This window comes from Pogona vitticeps, chromosome 2 (assembly GCF_051106095.1).
Source record: "Pogona vitticeps strain Pit_001003342236 chromosome 2, PviZW2.1, whole genome shotgun sequence".
Lineage (NCBI taxonomy): Eukaryota > Metazoa > Chordata > Lepidosauria > Squamata > Agamidae > Pogona > Pogona vitticeps.
This window is the reverse complement of record NC_135784.1, coordinates 33440323-33461455: the sequence shown is the minus strand read 5'-3', so window position 1 is coordinate 33461455 and position 21133 is coordinate 33440323. Positions and strand designations below refer to the sequence as shown.

Below are 21133 nucleotides of genomic sequence, written 5' to 3'. Positions count from 1 at the left end.
GGTCAGGGTACAAATCATGCAGCCTATAGTTTTTTTATGGGACTCTGGGCCCCGTTCAACTGCCCACTTCTTTAAAAATCACATTAGAATGGCTGTTCCTGGAAGCTGTTAAGAATAGCAAATGCTCCTTTTGCTGGTTCTCCTCGCTTGCAATGCTCTGCAGCTGGAAACCCTGACTGTGCATATTGGGCAGTGGTTCCTAGCCTTGGATCCCCAGATGTTCTTGGACTGTTCAGCCAAACACTGTTCTGCTTCAGGCCTGTGCCTCAACATGGAGTGCACTAGACAACAGGGCCAGAACATGCATCTCTGTCCCCACTCCATGCTCCGGGCCCCCTCCGGAGTCCCAGAGAGAAGGAACAAGAAACCAGGCCTTCTCGGCAGTGGCCCCTCGCCTTCGGAACAGTCTGCCCCCAGAGATCTGTCTGGCTCCCTCGCTGAGTGTTTTTAAGAGCAAACTGAAGACCTGGCTCTTTAGGCAGGCTTTCCCTCCTGTCATCACTTGAATATTTTTTGCCATCTTGAACTATATTACTACTGTTTTTTTTTTATTTTATTATATTGTTTTTATTTTGTTTATTATTGTTAGCTGCCCAGAGTAGACTTTGATCTAGATGGGTGGGGCAAAAATTTAATAAATAAATAAAATAAAATTAGTATTTTTCCAACATCGTAAGGGAGCTGCTGTGTTCCTAGAAACCAGGATTACAAATCACAGCCAGTCTTGGTGACCGAATCATAACCATGGTTTGATGACATCAAAGCTTTATTAAAATTTCAGATATAGTAGCAAACAATGGGAAAGCCAGTAGCAAACAACTGGAAATATTTGTGTAGAAGAACTCAGGAATCCTGGGTTCAAATCTTCACTCAGCCATGGAAACTCACTGGCAGTGGAAACAGTAAACTACTCCTTGAACAACACACAGACCCCCAAAATAATGAGGGTCATCGTAAGTTGGAAGCAACTTGAGGGCACGCAACAAGAAAGCAAACAATGACCCATCAAAAGAGGAAGTAATAAGGGGCAGAGAGTGGGGGTACAAGCATGTTTCATTCTCAGGCCTTCAAACCACGTGTGAAAAGTTTTAGACTTCTTCTGATCCAAGTCTGTCCCAGAGTTTTCCATTCCAGCCAGGCTTGTGTGGTTCCATCAGCTAGTTATTTTAATTGGGGAAAAGTTTGTTTATGGTCTGAACACCAGTCTTATCTGTAGCTTTGAACCACTGAGACCAACGATGGACACTTTGCTAATTAAAAGGGAACTGGTTTCAGCTAGTATTTGAGCAGCCAGCACAGATGCCACACACAGAAGGATTTTAGAAAGGGCTTACCAGCCAATAACTGGCTGATGGTATCCACACCTAAGTTACTATAGAAATTTAGGTACAGAAATAGATCCAGTCTTGCTTTATGCTTTCATAGGTAACCACTCAACCTACTCCTCTTATACTAATCTATCCTTTTTTTTTTTTTTTTTTTTTTTTTTTGGTGACACTTTTTGCTTCTGGTATAATTTTTTTACTACACACTCCATGATGCATCCTTGCCTTTTACAGAGTAGCATGCTTTTGTTATGTGTTAGAAATACTGAATACGTATTTCTATGAGGTCTACATCTATTGATATGTATGCATTTACTAGGACAGTGTGATATCCTTATTTTATGCAAACAGAAAATTTGTCTTGCCAGCCTCTTTTATTTCGGCTTTTACTGCCTTTTTCTTTTGAAACAGACCCATTTATGTTACAGTGCAGTGTGTTTATTTCAGATAGCCTAAATATGACCACTTTGGGTTATGTGCTTCTGTTTATTGGTTCCTACCTAGATCTCTGAGAGGTTTGGCCCTCTCCTATAAGATCCGAAATACCCCAAGCTGAATTGGACAAAAAAAAGAGTAGCAACAGTACTTAGTGGGTTTGATTTTAAATCTGGGATACCTGGGGCTGTCCTTTACAACAGGCTCCAGAGGATTATCTGAGTGCAAGCACCACAAAATATTTATTTCTCCTGCAACAGCTGTGCTGCCTTGCCATACCCAGAATCTCAGCAAAAATGGAGGCTCCCGATAGTCTTATCTAATTTACAACACCAAACTGTGATTTTAAAACCGTGTTCTCTCTACAGTGAAAGAAGAAAGCAGGATAATATCAAGTCCACGGTCAAAGTTTACATGGCAAATTTCTTCATCTGCAAATGATTGGACACAATTTTCTTTGGGTTCCTCTTTAACATTACATTGAACACATGTTACATGACTCACGACAAACTTACCTTGACTGCTATAGGCTAGGCTGGGTAGGAGTCCACACTGTGCGCAATGGCAGTAGTAGAATATCTGCTGGTGCAGCCGGAAATCCGTGGAATACCTGGCGTTCAGGCAACCTTTCAAAAAAAAAATTGGGGCATGTTTTTGAGTATGTAGAAGTGGTCAGCATATCTATCAACTTTTTCCAACCAAGTGCCCTACAACTCCCATCATCCAACATGGCCAAGATGGGGAAATCTCACATGTGACTCTGGTTTGTCTGGGGACAGATTTAATTCCCTGTTCCAAGTCACAATAAGCTAACCATAAACAGAGGGCTGTGGTTTGTTTAATAGTGCCTGCCTGTAGGAGGAGCCAAGTGGGAGCAATTGTATACACCAACCATGGAGCCTCCATTCACAAGGCAGGGTTTCCTTGGAATTCTGATTCAGCCTTACAGCTTAATCACACTTGGAAAAGTTACTGTTTGGACTACAACTTCCAGAACCTGGTGGCCTGCACAGGATAGGAGCCATCATCCAAATAAGTAGCTTTTTCATGCTGTGATGCTGCCAGTGATTGCTTTCCCCATTTTTAAAAAATTATATTTGGCCATGTTTGGCCTAAATCCAACAGCTAATGCCGACCAGAGTAAAGCCATTTAAGCAATGAGACTTACTGTTCAGCAAGGGGTATACCCTAGTTGGGACTAGATTAAGCAAATGGATTTTAGCCCTAAATATGCATTTCCATATATGCATACAATTGTACATTCCAAGAACAGCATTCACTGTTAATACAAAATTCAGAATTTTGCATTAACACTAGTAATGCAAAATTCATAATTTGAATGCAAAATTCATAATTTGAATGCAAAATTCATAATTTTGAGAAACGTTCATTAGAAAAACAGAGTTTCTAATCCTTATATAAATTAGAAAATACATGTGGCATGTCTGCTAAGATTGCAGAGGAAGATGGGGAGGAAATATTAATAGTCTGAACTTCAAGTGTCTTACTAGGACCAAGAACAGAGTATGTGTAATTAGGATTGCAACATTTGTTAATCAGTTTCAATTCCCAGTGATTTCAGTAAGACAAATGTAAACACATTCTTAATTCTATACATTGAACTGATGTCATGGAAAGGCTACTTAATCTACTTGACTAGATCATGCTGGTAAACACACACATGCAGAGTTGCTTGATTTGTATGGTTTCTTCAGACACACATACAAATACAGGCAGGACTGGACACATGTATAAATACAGGCAGGGCTGGCATATGAATTTACCTTTAACTCTGGTGATAGGACAGCAACCTCTACATCTCTTGAAGGCAGAAGGCTATTTTAGGGGGCACAGGCCAGGCTTCAGGGTACTGTTGGCTCAACATGTGTTTACATCTTTCCTGATAAAAGCATTGGGAATGAAAATGTACTTAATGAAAGCTGCAATCCTAAATACACTTGAAACGGGTCTGCCGCTGTCAAAAATCTCCGACATATGGCTTTCACTTGCATGGCCCACAAATGGGTCTACGAAAGTCAAGAGAGCCATGTGGGGACAAGTGTAATCTCATCCTCCCTTGTCGCTGATGTGCCCTTCACTCCCCACACAATCCTGCTCTTCTTCTCCCCCCCCCATCCTGCCCCCTTCCCTTACCATCTGGACTGTTTGGGCTTCATTTCTCTTCTCAGTCAATGCACCTCAAGCTGTAAAAAAAAAAAAAAAAGCACAAATACACACAATGTAAAGAGAACATGATCATTTTCAGCAAAGCTGATGCAATTTCCTACAATCAGAAGGTATCTGTTCCAAATCACCCCAGGAAGTCTATTCCTTTAATAGATGCTGCTAGGGCTTGTTTTCTTTGTTTATGGTATTTATACGATTTAATGCCCTGTATTTTATTGCTCATCTCCCTGAACCAGTTCCTAAATGGTACACCAACACTTATATAAATCCACTGATTCAAATGGGGCTCCTCTAGGTAGGACAAGCAACAGGATATGGCCAATACAATATAATTCTTATCCCTGATCACATTTTAAAAGCCTGTATAGTAAGACAGGATAAAACATGTACCTTATGAATGTAAAAAGACAGCAACCTAAAATCTTAGTATAGCAGCTTGCAACTAGAGTGGGCCCATCTGAATCAAAGGAGTTGACTCGCCAAGTCTGTACTGATGCACTGGATCTACTCTAGTGCTACTTACCACACTAAGCAACTGGTTTTCAGCCAATATAAATTATAAGTTACAATTTCAGCCAAATTATATTGGCTGAAAATCAATACAATGAAAACATCATGATAATCATCATCATCATATGCAAAAAAAATCATTTCTGACTTATTAGCAACCCTCTTTGGGGTTTTCCAGGTACAGAATACTCAGAGGTGATCTACCAGTCCCTTCTTCTGGGGGGGGGGGTGCCCTGGGACTGTGCAGCTTGCTCATGATTACACAGGCTGGCTTCCCCCCCCCCCCAATGAGCCACAGTGGAGAATCAAACTCCCAACCTCTGGCTCTGCAGCCAGAGACACACAACTCACTGAGCTATCCAGCCAGCTAATTAAAAACATAGAGATAACTAATAGATAAATAACCACTGACCAGAATAAAATGCAAATACATGAGGCACTTAAAAATCAGCACAATTTCTGTCTCCTGAATTATGCAGCAGAGAGTGTTCCAAAGTGGAGGTGCCATCAGAGAAAATGCCCACCTTTGTGAAGTTAGTCAATGACATTCTTTTGGCTGTGGGGCAGCCAATAAGACCACTCCCGAGGATCTTGGGGGGCGACTGGGTGTGTATTGGGGATGGAGAGTCTGCTAGTTATCCTAGTCTTGTGGTGTCTTGTATGTCAAAACAGGTCTTTGAACATGGTTCAGTAGCTAACAGGTAGCCAGTGGAGTAGCAGAGCAATAACAGTAATCATGCTAGAATGGCTTCCTTGGAGGAAAGCTAGAATAGAAAATTGTATGCAATGTATGAAGGATTACCCCTGGTGGTGCAGTGGTTAAACTGCAGTACTGCACCCCAAACTCTGCTCACCATCCAGGTTCTATCCCAGGCAGCCAGCTCTTGGTTGACTCAGCCTTTCATCCTTCCAAGGTTGATAAATTGCATACCCAGCTCATAGGGGTGGGTGATTTAAGTGCTATGGGGCAGTACATTAGCACCATCTACTTTGATTTTTGCTTTGCTTTACCTTCCTTATATCACCCCTTAGCCTTCTTTTTCAAGGCACGTGTCGGGCACAGCTGGGCACATGCCAAGGCTTCTATCACAGCAGGGACCTCACTCTTAGCACTTCCGGGCCCTGCTGCTCCATTCACCTTGTTCTCACTACCACTTCACTTCCTCTCTCTTAGCATGCAGGCCAGGATCAGAGTAAGAACAGCATCTCCCTCCACTTTGTCTTGCTCTCTTCTCCTGCATGGCTGTGTATGGAGTGTGTGTGTGTTTCCCAAAAATAAGACCTAACCTGAAAATAAGCCCTAGTATGAATTTTCAGGATGCTCGTAATATATGCCCTACCCCAAAAATAAGCCCCAGTTAAGTGAAACCCTGCCCTCCATCATTGTGCAGCAACCAGAAGAAGATGATATGACTGTATGTGAATAAATGTAGATGGTTGTACATGAAAAGAATGAAACACCCCCTGAAAATAAGCTCTAATGTGTTTCTTGGAACAAAAATGAATATAAGACCCTGTTTTATTTTCAGAGCTCTCTCTCTCTCTCTCTCTCTCTCTTTCTCTCTTTCTGTGTGTGTGTATGTGTCCCTGTTTTGAACATAAGAGGGTATATATTTACATGTATTGCATCATTTTAAAAAAAAAGCAAAACCTTGCAAAGTTAATCGTGTTTACAACAGGCATTCAAAGACATTGCCCCACAGAGCCCAAGACTTCTGCATACTGACACCAAATGCAATATTGTGGTCCAGAATATTATTGCTGCAGCCAGTTTGACGGGCGATCTATCCTATGACTGTGATCTGTAATCAGTCAAACAGAACTTCCATGATGAAAAAAAAAAAAATCTTCCGCCTGCTAGATGTTGCTGGGGGCAAACCTCTTCAGTTGCCATGATGGTCTGGGGATTTAGGGAACGGTAGTCCAGGAGCTGTGGTCTGAAAAGGTAACTTTCCCATATTTCGGCGCTGTTACTACAGGCCAGCTTGCCCCAATGCCAGTGCTACTCAGCAGCAAGTCCTGACTATTGCACAGTAGTAAAGGGGGCTAAGCCTGGCCCGTCTGCACAAAAGCTAGGCAATCCTGTGAAACAACACAGGGAGTGTTTCTTTGCCAGGATCAAGATTTGGCTGGTCTTTTGCTTCACCTTTCCAAGGGAACAGAAAGGATTCTCCACTCTTGTCTCCCCCAGGGGAGAGGATTCATTTGGCACGATGACAGTCAGACCCAGCTCCCTTTTAACTAGCAGGAACAGAAATGTTTTGTTCTCATTAAGGAAAAATAGAGCTGCATTCCTGGTTGATGAGTAACGTCTCTGCTTTCCCCCTCCCCCCCTTTTGTTAATCGCCTAGGAAAAAAAATAACGAGGGCAGCTTTGGACCTGTTTTCAGTTCAACCTACCTTCAACAAATTCCAAACGGGTCTCTCTAGATATTGTTCTTTCCTCCAAGGTCAAGCCTGGTCTTTCCCACAAAATTTCGGGCCAGGTGGCCAAAATAGAAGAATAGTTATTTCTTCCTGAGGGAGCATGGGATAACCAAGAGTAGCCAGCCCTTCTGATGCCTTAAAGTTCCCATTGGCTTTATCCGGGCATAGCTGAGGCAAAGGATTGTGGGAGCTGAAGTCTAAAACTTTAAATATTCTGTGCTCCGATCGACCTTGGGTGCATCTGGTGGTGCTATTTTTCAACCCTTATTTGTGATACACTGATATTTGGCCAAGGCTCATTCATGCTTGACATCCATATTTTTTCCCCCTTTTTTGCCTTCCTAGTACATAGGTTTCCAACGTTCTCCTTTAAACACGCTTGAAGGCTGTAAGGGATTCTGGGGCGTGTTTGATGAGCCACTTCTTGCAAAGCACAAGCCAACTGATCGGCCCTCAAGGTCACCTGACATGAACAGGCCGTTGTTCAACAATCTCCTGCCAGGACGGCTGGGGACCATTGCAACTGGGGCAGAGCAGGATGTCCAGTGGAAAGCGATGCCAATGGGCAGATGAGGCAAAGCCTACTGTTCTTTTATTCCTTTCCTCCCGCCTGGGGCTGACGTCCACTACATTTTGGGTGGCTGCAAAACAACAGGCCATAATCTCTAATGTGTCTAGGAACCAAGTTCTCTGTGCCCGTTGGAGGAGGGGGGGCAACTGGTTGCTGAGGTCCTGGAAAACAAGACTGAGACATTGACTAAAAGGGAAGGTAAACAGCCCATGCTACCTCATGGGCTGGCTGGGAATAGCTTGCGCCGACTGGCAGAATGCTGTTAACTCGCCCAAACAGACCGGCCTCCACTGCCCTTCTGTATCAACATTCATGGGGACTTGGAAATTTCAAAATGAGAACTTTTGGCCTCCCAGGGGAGAGCTAGGGATTTGTGAAAACTGAAGGAAAAATAGGTCTCCTTTCTTCACTCTTTCACTGCCTCCGATAGTAAGGCAAAGGTTCCCCTTGACAATTTGTCCAGTCATGGCCGGCTCTAGGGCGCGGTGCTCATCCCCGTTTCCAAGCCACAGAGCCAGCATTTGTCCAAAGATAATCTTCCATGGTCACGTGGCCAGCATGACTAGACACGGAATGCCGTTTACTTTCCCACCGTGGTGGTACCTATTTATCTACTCGCATTTTGCATGTTGCATGCTTTCAAACCGCTAGGTTGGCAGGAGCTGGGACAAGGGACGGGAGCTCACTCCCTGCCGTGGATTCGATCTTACGACTGCTTGGTCTTCTGACCTTGCAGCACAGAGGCTTCTGCAATTTAACCTGCAGCGCCACTTTGAGAGTCCGGGCCCACCTTAAAGCAGGGATGATGGCAAGTCTTTGGGTCCCTGTCCCAAGTCTGAATCCTTGGTACACCAGGTCACAAGCCCAAGTCTGAGTCCCTATTAAAAATAATCTTTTTCCCCCCCAGAAAAAGGGAAGGGGTAAATGGGTTCCAAGTTGCCCGTCAAGTCCAAGTCACTGGGGGGAAAAAAACACCAACGAGCCGAGTCCAAGTTGAGTCATCGGTGAGACTTAAGCCCGACTTGGCAGTGAGTCCTGCAACTTAAGCCGCCATCCCTGCCTTAAAAACGAATGCATTTATTGTAGAATGAGCTTTGGTGGACTTCATCAGACACATGAAAGACTTTCCAGAACTATAAACAATACATGCTTATAATTATAGGTAATTGGAACAGAGAAGTAGGAAACAACGCAGAATCAAGTGCTATTGGAAACTTTGGTCTAGAGGTCAGAAACAATGGAGGAGAATGACTCACAGAGTTTTGTGAAGCCAATGATCAGTTTATCACAAATACATGCTCCAAGCAACCAAAAAGACAAGGGTACACATGGGATTCACCAGATGGCCAATACAGAAATCAAACAGACTATATACTGGGAACAGGAGATGGAGAAGCTGTATACTCTTTGTTAAAATAAGACCAGGAGTGGACTATGCTACCGGTCATGAACTATTAATATCAAACATTTAGAGTAATGCTTAAAAAGAACTAAGCTAAAAGAATCTTAGTGCCAAAATACAAACAAGATTTCTGATGAATTTAAAGCTCACATAAAGAATAGATCTGCATTACCAAACCCAATTGGCCGTGAACCATAAAAACTGTGGATTGAAACCAAGGATATGGTTAGGGAAGGACGCAAAAAGACAATTCTTGTAGTAAAGAAAAAGAAAAACCCTAATGGCTGGTGGAAGAAACACTTAAAATTCTTAAGAACAGGCAAGAAGCAAAAGTAAAAGATGGCAGAAATAGGCCTGGAATCCTAAATGCAGTTTCTCAGAAACTGTGAGATAGAAGCAAAGAGATCTATTATACAGGCCAGTGTAAAAAACAACAACAACAAAAGACGAAAAACAAGAGATCTCTTCCAGAAATTTAAGCCTTGATTAGGAATTGTGAAAGACCAACAGAGAAACACACTACCTGACCATGACAAAATAAAGAGAATATGGAAACAGTATACTGAAGACCAATACAGAACAGATAAAACCATGACAACTTGCAGTTATAGAAAGTGAAGGGAAAGTTGCTCTAAAGACACTTGGAATAAATAAATCACCAGGAGTAGATGGAATACCAATAGAACTATTTCAAGCCACAGAGACTGAATCTGTCAAAAATCTAACAAAAATATGCCAACAAATATGGAAAACGAGGCAATAGCCCACAGAATGGAAACATTTAATATACATTCCAGTCCTGAAGAAAGGAGACAGCAAGGAGTGCAGTAACTATAGGACTGTTGTTCTTTTGCATGCAAGCAGTGTGATGCTCAAGATGTTGCAACAACGGTTTTAAGGCTTATCCGGAGACAGGTCCAGAATGCAGCAGCCAGACTGGTGGCCAGTATGAGCATATTTGATCATATATTCTGGCCCATTTGCACTGGTTACCAGTTACATCCTATGTGAGGTTCAAAGTTTTGATGCTCAACTATAAAAGCCTTTCACCATTTGAGGCCACGGTACTTGTCGGACCATCTTTGCCCAAGGTCATCTACCTGCCACCAGATCTTTCCAGGCAATACTCGTCCAGGTGGCCAGTCCGAAAGAGGCCAGGAAATCATCCATGAGAAGTTGGGCCTTCTTCGCTGTGGCACCAACACTCTGGAACCAGCTCCCAGTAAAGCTGCGCCTAGTCTCCTCCTTCCCAATGTTTAAAAGGCTTCTGAAAACTCTGCTTTCCAGAGAAGCCTTTAATTGCATCCCTGCCTGATTTTATGCCTTGTGTTCTGCCTTTTATCTTGAAACTATGCCTCTTGTACAGTAGTTTATTTTCTGGTTTTTATTTTAATTTTATTGCAGTTGGGTTTTATTTTAGCACGCTGTAAATCACCTAGTATAGTATGTTACACTAATAGGGCAATATACAGATCAAATAAATAAATACAATAATGTTTACCTTACATAGAGTGAGAAATGCTTGATGTTCAAGCTGGGTTCTGAAAAAGAAGAGGCACTCAAAATCATGCTGCAAATATCCTCTAGCTATTGGACCAGTCCAAAGAATTTCAGAAGAAGATTAGTCTGTGTTTTATAGACTACAGCAAAACCTTTTGCTATGTTGATCATGAGAAGAGTAGACCTTTGGTCTAGATGGGCAGGGTAGAAATCCAATAATATAAATAAAAATAAAATACGAAGCTATGGATTGTTCTGAAAGAAATGGGTGTGCTTCAGCACTTGATTGTCCTGATACATAACCTGTACTGTGGACAAGAATCTACTGATAGGACAGAATATGGTGACACAGAATAGTTTTCTATAGGCAAAGGTAGAGTGAAAGGTCCATTTGACCTCCTTACCTATTCAATCTGTATGGAGAACATATCATATTGAAAGCTAGATTGGAGTCAGATGAAGAAAGAGTGAAAATTGGTGAAAAAATCATTGGTAATTTAGGATATGTAAATGGCACCATCATACTGACATAGAGTAGCAATGGCTTGAACTGACTTCTTGTAAAAGAAAAAAGTGCAAAAGCAAGATTGCAGTTGAATAGTAAAATAACAAAAAACATGATTACAGAAAAACTGCACAATTTTAGTGTTTATAATGAAGAAATTCAAATTGTTAAGGACTTTGTTTGCCTTGGTTCAATCATCCATCCAAACAGAGACTGTAGTCAAGAAATCAGAAGACTGAGACACAGAAGGGCAGAAATGAAGGAATGAGAAAAGATCATCAAGTGTAAGGAGATGTCAATGGAGACCAAGGCCAAGATCATCCATACTATTGTATTCTCAGTCACTATTTAAGGGTGTGAAAACCATACAGAGAAGAAAGCTGAGAGTAAAATTTGATTTATTCAAAAGATGGTGTTGGAGGAGAGCTTTGTGGATACCCTGGACTGCCAGGAAGATGAACAAGTGGGTCCTAGTGCAAATCAAGCCTGAATTCTCTCTGGAGCCAAGACTGCTGAAACAGAGGCTGTCCTATTTTGAGCACATCATATGAAGGCAGGATTTGCTAAAAGACAATAAGTTAAATGCAGCAGAAAAAGTCCTACAAGATGGATTGACTTCCTAAACGAAGCTATAGGACTCCATAGCAAGAGCTGAGCAGGGCTGTTGATTGCTCATTCATAGGGTCAACCTAAGTTAGAGATGACTCGAGAGTGTGTAACAACAAGACACAATATGTTTAGGGATGGTCATTACTTGCCTTCTCACTACAGACTAGAACCCATGCCAAATTCTCAAGAAGCTGTTCAGAGTTCAAGCTTTGCCAAACTTATCTAGCTTAATATTCAGCAGTGAAGCTGGGTCATTTTGATCTAATAAGATAAGCATTCAAAAGCTTATCTTGATTATCACTACCATTCCACAATGAAAGTGAATGAAACAAGACTGAGTTGAAAGGCCTGCATTTCATATGACAAAATCACCATGCTATTAATAAGTATGCCCATATCTTTGGGTAGTCTAGTCACAGGACTTCTCCTTATCTTAGTTTTTCCCAAACTGCCCTCTTCCAGATAATATGGAGTGCAAACCGTTACATCCCCAACTCACATGATGGCCATGTTGGTGTGATGGTGGGAAATTTAGTCCAATACAGCTGCTGGAAAACACATTGAGGAGGGGTGTCTTTAATCCTGTGGCTTTGATCTTGGATGTTTTCTCCTACTGTATACTGTAACTATTTCTCTGTTCTACTGGCTTTAATCATCATCATCATCATCATCATCATCATCACCTCAGAACTGCAGAGCTGGAAGGGATTCTATGAATCACTGAGTCCAGCCCCTCTCAAGGAAGCACAGTGGGGAATCGAACCCCCAACCTCTGGCTTCGCAACCAGAGACCTAAACCACTGAGCAATTGATCGCTACTACATCAGCTGAAGCTGTAACTGCAGAGAAACAGCTCTCTTTGAAGAATTTTTTAAAAATGTAGTTTGGTGACATTTTACTGAGAATTCTGCACAGAAATACAATCACCAGGAATTTCGATGAGAAAGAATGACCTAAAGTGGCCATTTATATACATTCACTAAAAGAACAGCATCACCTGAAAGGAAAATGAAAGAGGGTGCTAATTTGAATAAAATCACATGTGCTAATTAAATTGGAAATGGTTTTTATATTTTAAACAGAATGACAGTGCATCTTACTTGAAGGAGAAGAGAGTGACCAGATGACTTATTTTCCTTCTAATCCGGTGCCGCTAAACTGCAGATGGACACTGTGAGGGTCCCCGATCTCCCTCCTTCTGGTTCTTAATCTTTAAATCAAATTTGGATTGTGCAGCCTTTCAAATGGTGGGCAACCCTCCCTCGATAAGGATATGTGGCCACTACAGAATTAAAAAATGGCTTAAAAGTCAATTGCAATGTAGAACAGGTTGTGTTGTAGTGCATTATGGACTGATTGTGTTGGATTGCACTGTGCTATGCTACTTTGTGCCACATTAAACTAGCTTCGTTCGCACCTTTGCAAACAAGCCAATAGAAGTTCTGCTGCCTGCATTTTCCCTTCTCTTTTTATGCTGACAAAGAACGTGACTTGCATATACTACTAGCAAGCCATTGCTGTTCATACAATTTGCTCGTTTTCTGGCAGGCAACTCAGGAGCCCTTGAAGCCATCTGTGATATGAGCAATTAGTGTAAATGCCAGGAGGAGATAGTTTCCCCGACTGACAACATGGGCAAGTCATTTCCAGCAGAGACAGCAGTGTGGAGTTCCAATACGCCCAGGCGGGCATTTCACACCCTGGCAGCCAGCTTGCTGTTCTCCGCCTCCAGGTAGGAAGTCTTTCTCTGACTCTCTTTCCCAACCAGCTTATTCCACCACCAATAGACAAAAGGCCTTCTCACAAGACACCACACGGAAGGAAGCAGCTGAGTGAACAGTGAGGCAAGCCAGGGTTCGGCTAACAAGCTCTGTCCAGAGTCCATCAGCTCAAATTTCTCCCAGTCCAGCGAGCAAAGCACTGCTCGGCTACTTTCTAACTTCAAAGCAATTTAGGATATTAGTGGGAATGACTGCCCTCTTCTTCCCCGCAACCCATTACCTCACTCCAAGTCCTGACACATTGCAAGCAAACCCATGCACTGGCCAGAAAGAGGAGCCAAAGGAACAGAGCCCAGCCACAGAATTAGGTGCATTTGAACATTGCTAACAAGCATTTTCATAGACTAGAATTCCAGGTCATTCAGGGAAATGGATCGGTGGCAAGTTTTCTGGATGCACAGACAATTGAGAGAATCCACTAGAACAATGGTTCCCAACCTTGGGTCCCAGATGTTCTTGGATAACAACTCCCAGAAATCCTGGCCAGCACCACTAGCGGTGAAAGCTTCTGGGAACCAAGAAGACCAAGAACACCAGGGGACCCAAGGTTGGGAACCATTACACTAGAACGCGATGTGGTGGTAGAGAAGGAGGAAGATCTCAGCATAGAGAATGATAAACTGGTCGCCTGATTTTAGCCATAGAAAACCTCCCATGTTCAGAAGCAGTACTGGATACCCATTGCTGAAGAGCAACGGAGGAAGAGATGTGAGCATCTGACATGGAGAGTCCGTAAGGGGCAAAAATTAAAGAGTCAAACTGGCACGCAAGAAATCCCGGTTCTAGTCCCCAATTCCACCCTAAAATTTACTGGGGGCACCTTAGGGCAAATCACTCCCTTATAGCCTAACCTACCTCACAGGGCTGTTGTGAGAATGTATGAGCCACACTGGATCAGACCAAAAGACTGATCTAGTGGCCCTCAATTCTGTTCACAAAATTACTCACCAACTGCCTATGGAAAATGCACCAGCAGGACATGAGTGCAACTGAATCTCCCATTCCTCAGCAAATGACACTAGGTGTGATACATCACCGTCCTAACCGGTAACCACAGATGGCTTTAACCACAGTGAAGTTATCCTGTCCCTTTTTTGAGTGATCCAAACTGGCAGCTATCATGAAATCCAGTGGCAGTGAATTCCACTGTTTTATATGCTACGCATAAGGCTGTCGAGGGGAGAAGAAATGGTATGTCTGTTGCTTTGAGCCCATTGAGGGAAAACCGGGGTATTAATGTTCCCAACCAAATGAATAAACGCTTATGAGCCCTGACAGTTCTGTGCCACAGAAAACAGGATGCTGGACAAGACAAGACATGTGGTGTAATTCAATATGGTGGTTCTTTTGTTCTTTCTCTCACCAAGAAGCAACATAAGTTTTCAGGGGATAGAAAAATCTCTGAGAGAAACCTGCTTCTCTCTTTCTCCCACAGCCACTATCATTTTTACCACTACAGCTTTAACGAGGTTCCAAAAAGAAAAGAAAAAAGGAGGCCAATAATCTCTCAGAGTAATTTCTATAGATGTAAAGAAGATCCGTAATCTACACACCTAAAGCTATCTTTAGACAGCCCACAAAAGTAACTACATCTCAGCTACACAGGCAGCCTGGGTATCTACAGAAATGCACATTTTGGGGGTTATTCAGGTACACACAAGTTTTTGGCTTCTTAGCAACTAAAGGCGCGTCCTGGCAAATAAATCCAACAAGCAACAACTAAAAGATACTGTGCACCTGTTCCATCTTTTCCTCCTTAACAGTTTTTTTTTCTGACAAGAAAAAAAAAGACAGAAAATGCAGTGACTAAAGCTTGGGAGGATTTCAATTGGAAGAACATATTTTTTGGACATCCCCCCCTTCTCCAGTAAGATTCCACATTCTAGGCAGGGTGACTGCAAAATAAAATGCTCACCTGGAATCACACTAAAATGCTAAAAAAGATAAAGGCCTCACACACACACACCCAATGCATTACTGGTGCAAAGCAACTGCCAGAGACATTTTGCTGTCTGAAGCAGAACAGCACCATGCATCTCCTCCCTGCACCCCAGTCAAGGTGCATAAAGCATTCAGAGCCAGCCAGGTTGATTTCACACATTTTTTAAAAAGTCTACAGGCACTTTCCCCTCACCCTGGCAATAAAAACACAACCATAATAAAGTAAATTAAGCAAAATGCAAAGCAAAGGGTGTGCTGCTTATATACCACCCATAGCACTTAAAGCACTCCCTGGGGGGGTTGTCACAAATTAATTATGCAGGCTACACAATCCGAGCCCTCCTCACCTGGTGGGCTGAGTATTCAGTTTACCAACTTCAGAATGATGGAAAGCTGAGTCAGCTTCAAGCCGGCTACCTGAGCCCATTGGGATCACGTGCAAAGTCTTGTCTGCAGTAACTGCAGTTTAACCACTACACTATGAGGCTCCTTAAATAACCATCTGCTGCTTTAATGACATCCTAAACCTTTCTTTGCCTGAGGACAGAGAGGTTACTTATGTGTAACCATGGTTCTTCGAGTGGTACTTTGTGAATCCACTCGAATGGGTTTTACTGCGCCTGCGCAGGAGTCCTTGGAATCTTCTAGAGCTTAAAAACATGTGATTAGTAAGACGTCCCCCCGTGGTGCGCATGCTCCACCCTCCTGTAATGCCTCAGTTCCGATCATGCCCGCCACTGTCAAGGCTCTGAAGCCCCAAGACAAGCAAGTGACGGACAGCGGGGAGGATGGGCAGGACGTGTGGATTCACAGAGGACAACTTGAAGAACCATGGTTACAGGTAAGTAACTTCTCTTTCTTCTTTGTGGTCTCTGAATGCACGCAAATGGGTTACTAACAAGCTAACTCACTGGATGGAGGGCCGTAACTCCAACATCAAAGTCAGCACAGCCCTGCCAAAACTCGCCTCCTACTTGGCCCTGACATCTAGACGATAGTGTGTGACAAAAGTCAAAGGCGTAGACCAGGTGACTGCTTGACAGATGTCAGAAACCTCGATACGGCACAGCAAGGCAGTAGAGGTGGCCATTGCTCTTGTAGAGTCGGCTTTTAGCACCTCTGGCGGAGTCCTTCCCAACAACTCGTAAGCCAAGGTAATAGCACCTGTAATCCACTTTGATATAGTCTGTGAAGAGGCAGGACACCCCTTTCGTGGGCCATGAAAACAAACGAAGAGGCGAGGAGAACTACGAAAGTCCTTGGTTCTCGAAACATAAAACGCCAGGGCACGGCGAACATCAGGGAATGGAGCACGCGCTCCATGTCAGCAGAAGGAGAAGGAAACAGCGTCAGAAGGATCAAAGGCTGATTAACATGAAAACTTGAAACAACTTTTGGTAGAAAAGACACTTTGGGATACAGTGTCACCTTATCCGGATGAAATTGAATATAGGGGGCATCAGCCCTTAGAGCTGACAACTCGCTCACTCGTCTAGCAGAAGTAATCGCCACTAGGAACAGTGTCTTGAAGGAAAGAAGCTTCAAGCTCATACAAACAAATGGCTCAAACAGAGGGCGAGCCAATGCACGAAGCACAACCTGAAGAGACCATTGAGGGAGTGGGGGTTTAACCAGAGGATGGATGTTCTTCAGACCCCTAAGAAACTTCTTCAGAGTTGGGCACGAAAATAAGCGTGAAGCCTCAGATCCAATAGGTTGATAAGAGACGACAGCTGAAACCTAAACTTTGAGAGTCGAATGCGCCAAACCTCGATCAAACAGATGACACAGGAAAGCGAGGAGGGTGCTTAGAGAGACGCTGGGATCGGAACTAGACCTTTAGAGGCCACAAAGGAGGAGAAAACATTATATTTACAAGAATATAAAAACGTAGTAGAAGGCTTTATGGCCTTGGCCAGGATGTCTGCTCCCGCGGAAGAACCCTTCAGGCTGTAAGGTGGAGGGACTCGATATCTGAGTGATGAATCATGCAGTCGCCTTGAGTCAGAAAGTATGGTTGTAGAGGTAGCCTGAGGAAGTCATCCAACATGGTCCTTAGACAGGTAAACCATGGCTGGTGACGCCACCAGGGAGCTATCAAGATAGCATCAGCCTGGGACTGCTGGAACCTGACTATTGTCCATTGGATGAGAGGAATAGGAGGGAAGAGATAAAGCAGTGCCTTGCCCCAGTCCACCATGAACTCATCACCTCAAGAACCTAGGCCTTTCCCTGCTCAAGAACAGAACATGCCGCACTTTGAATTGTCCCGAGTGGCAAAAACATTCAAAATCGGCATAACCCGCCGACTGCAGAGACTGTCAAAAACAGCGTCGTAGAGAACCCACTCGTGGGTTTGGGTGGTAAGACGGTTTAGACAATCAGCAATGTTGTTGTCCTCTGTCAACACATGAATGGCAACCGGGAAAATGTGGTGGTCGTAACACCAATCCCAAAGATGAATCTCCAGGTACAGTAGGGAAAGTGAGTGAGTACCGCCCTGTTTGTTGATATAATACAGGATGGTCATATTGTCAGTGGCAATCTGTACTCCTCTGCCAACTACAAGAGAACGGAAAGCGCAAAAGGCCTTGATGACCGCGAGCATCTCCAGATGGTTGATGTGCAAAAGCCTTTCTGCATCTGATCAGAGGGCGTGGATCTCGTGAGCACCGCAATGCGCACCTCAGCCTATTGGGGACGAAGGTCCACCATCTTAGTTGATAGGCCAACTCCAGAGTCACAAGTAGTCTTTTGGAATGGTGGTGTACTAGAGGATTGAACTGGGCCAGATACCAGGCCTGCAAAGAGAGCATCTTCTGCCTCGCAGGTTGGAGCACTGACGTGGTTGAAGCCATCAAACCGAGGAGGTGGTACGTAGGGTGAGCCGAAACCATAGTAGATGGGCGAAATGGGCAAATAGTTTGCCTCAACCTGAGAATTCTTTCGGGAGGAAGGGAGACTCTGGCCCTGATAGAATCGAAGTGCGCCTCAATGTAATCCATGGTTTGACAAGGCTCAAGACCTAGGTCTGCCAGGGCGAAGATAGCATGCCTCCGAGCTTCGTGATAGGAACTTGCCACAATCAACCAATCGTCTATGTACAGAAAAACCATGATGTTGTGTAGACGAAGGTCAAACAGGGCCAAACACTTTGTAAAAGTCCTTGGAGTGGTGGAGAGTCTGAAGGGAAGAGTGCAAAATTGGTAAGCTGATCCCTTGAAGAAGAAACGGAGAAACCTGAAGTGATGTTTGTGAATGGAGATATGGAAATAAACATCCTGGAGATCTATAACTACAAACCAATCACCTGGAGAGAGAAGAGGAATAACAGACTCTAGGGTGACCATGCGAAAATGCCTCAGACGAATGTAAGTACTGAGAAACCGCAAATCTAAAAAAGGGGGGGGGGAGACTACCATCTCGCTTGGGAACCGTGAAGTAGCTGGAATAAACACAATTTAGAACATCCCGAGACGGTACCCATTGAATAGCCTGTTTCTGCAGGAGGAGAGATACTTTGCTCTCTAGGGCAGGTGAGTAAGTCGTAGATCTGATGTGACCAATGGGAGGAAGCTCCTTGAATTCCAAAAGGTAACCATAACGTATGAGCACCCAATTGTCTTTGGTAATGATTGACCATATGTCGAAAAGGGGGGGCTAGCCGGGGGTGATAGGGTCAGTCGAGGAGTGGGGCCAGTGTAAGACAGTCAAAGATACTGTTTTTCTTTGCAGGTCGACGAAAAGCCACGCATGTCTCCTGAGGTCAATAGCAGAAGCCATGGCCTTAGAAGCAGCATCCGTCGTATGCTGAGAGGCCAAGAGTTGCTATTTAGCCAAAACAGACGCCTCTAGATATGTATTGAGAACCTCAGCCCCAGCATCCTCAGGGGAGGCCTGGAGGACTGGGAGAATCTTGTTCCACAGTTGCCTCTGATATGCCCCCATGGCAGGCTCATAGTTCGATACCTTCATTACGAACGATTCAAGAGAGTAGAGATGACAGCCCAAGACATCCAGTTTTCTACCTTCCCTGTTTGTAGGTGTGACAGTTGAGCGGTTCCCAGCCCTGAATAATACTTGTTCACCCAATAGACATAGGGCTAGAATGGGCTGAGGCCGGGCTGGAGATAACATCAGCCTCTGAGCAGCCATGACTTAGAGATAGGCTCAACAATGATTCCGAATCTGAGTCAGAGGCAGCAGCATCAAGTCATCCACTTCCGACTGGGAGTCCAGGTTGGGTACCTCCCTCGATGACTCCTCAAGGATTGGCGATGGAAGCAATAGTTGAGCTGGAGGAGGTTCTCTAGGACAACTTGATTTGGAGGACTGCTTTGTTTTCTTCTGTTTATCAGTGTCCTTCCTTTTCTTAGGAGAAGGATCACTAGCCGAGACCGAAGGTGACTTCGAGCCCAATGGGTGTTTCGATTTGGAAACCTTAGAAGACTTCTATCTAGGCGATGGTGTGACGGGAGCTGAGGGTTGGTCTGCTGGCTCAGACCAAGGGTAGGCTCCATAGTAGATGGTGATCTCGAGGTCAAAGGTCTCAGGTATTTCTCCCAGAGAAAAGACCAAAAGACACTGCAAACGAAGCTTAAGGGTAGGTCCGGTCAATCTCTTGCACTTGGGGCAGGAGCTCGTCTGGTGTTGTTCCCCCAGGCAAAACAAACAGCAATCGTGGCCGTCTGAGAGGGGAATTTTATTGGCACATGAGCTTCAACGCTTGAATGGGCCCATCGGGGCCATAAAAAAGGGCGGGAAGGGGGGGAGAGGGGAGAATCAGAAGAAAGAAAAAACTCACAGGGAAACGTTCAAAATAGAAGAACAGATCAAGTCCAAAATCCAAATCATAAACCATGAGACAAGCCAAAAGTCTGAAAAACCGTAACAAGAAGTTCGCTCTAGAGATTGCCAAAGAAATCCCCTTTCAGCGGTGGCTAAAAGGAACCGAGGTATTACAGGAGGGTGGAGTATGCACACCACAGGGAAACATCTTACTAATCACATGTTTTTAAGCTCTAGAAGATTCTGAGGAGTCCTGCGCAGGTGCAGTAAAAACCATTTGTGTGCATTCACACAGACCACAAAGAAAAAAGCTCTGTTCAGTGTCAGTTGTGCTACACGGAATCCCTACATAAAGAGAAGGGAAACACGAGCGCCAAATAGATGGTTCTATGGGCGAACATAATCTGTTGATTCTTGAAAGGAAAACAAAAATCTCTTAAAAGGATGAGCACTTCATGCTTGAGGAAAGCTGGACTAGTGGAGGAAATACTGTTGTGAATTTTGTTGTTAATCTGGTATAAGCTGCCTTGAGTCCTCTGTGTTAAAAAAAAACAGGATAGAAATCATATAATAAATAAACGAATAAGCAAGCATGTCAGGATCTCTTGCAACAAGGCAGCTAGCTACCGCTGAGACTGGATCATCACTGTTTCTTGTTGTTTTCAAAAGAAATGACTGGAGACTTTGTTTTCTTTTTGATCATGGAATTAAAAACTTGACAAGAGACATGCTGGATCAAGCTAAACAACCCACATTGCCCTGCATTCTTTCCTAACAGGTTATAGAATTACAGCACTGACGGGAAACTTGCATGTAGGTTGGCCACCTGTCTTCTTTCCTCTTTTTTATTAGATGATCTCAATTTGAAGAGCTGTCCCGCTCAAGTCTTCTTAAAGAACCTAAGGGAGGGAGATTGGACCCTTGCAGTGGCCCAATTACAGTTACAAACTAGGTAGAAAGACTCAGAAGGCACACCAGCCCCCTGAGCCATTGCTCCTCCATTTAGGTGAGATTCCTTGTAACTGGCCTTAAATTCTAAGACCGATTTCCAGTTTCGCACCTAAACATATAAATTAGCATAAGAAATGGCAAATAAATCAGTCTCTTCTTTGGTTCCCTTTTTCTGGCAAATGTGTTACGTGGCTACCCGAT

The 21133-nt window shown here is 43.8% G+C and overlaps 1 protein-coding gene across 3 annotated transcripts in view; it reads right to left on the bottom strand.

Annotated features, from left to right (window-relative positions):
* PLXNB1 (plexin B1) overlaps positions 1–21133 on the bottom strand; it is a 160638-nt gene that overhangs the window by 108071 nt on the left and 31434 nt on the right. For 2 of the 3 annotated variants that reach the window (XM_020808809.3, XM_020808810.3), the window contains exons 2-3: positions 3915–3964; positions 2276–2386 (exon numbers count right to left, since the gene is read on the bottom strand). The gene's annotated coding sequence lies outside the window, so the exon portion shown is untranslated. Of the gene's footprint in view, positions 1–2275; positions 2387–3914; positions 3965–10358; positions 10394–21133 lie in introns of those variants that run through there. The other variant, XM_078388778.1, reaches the window with a different exon arrangement.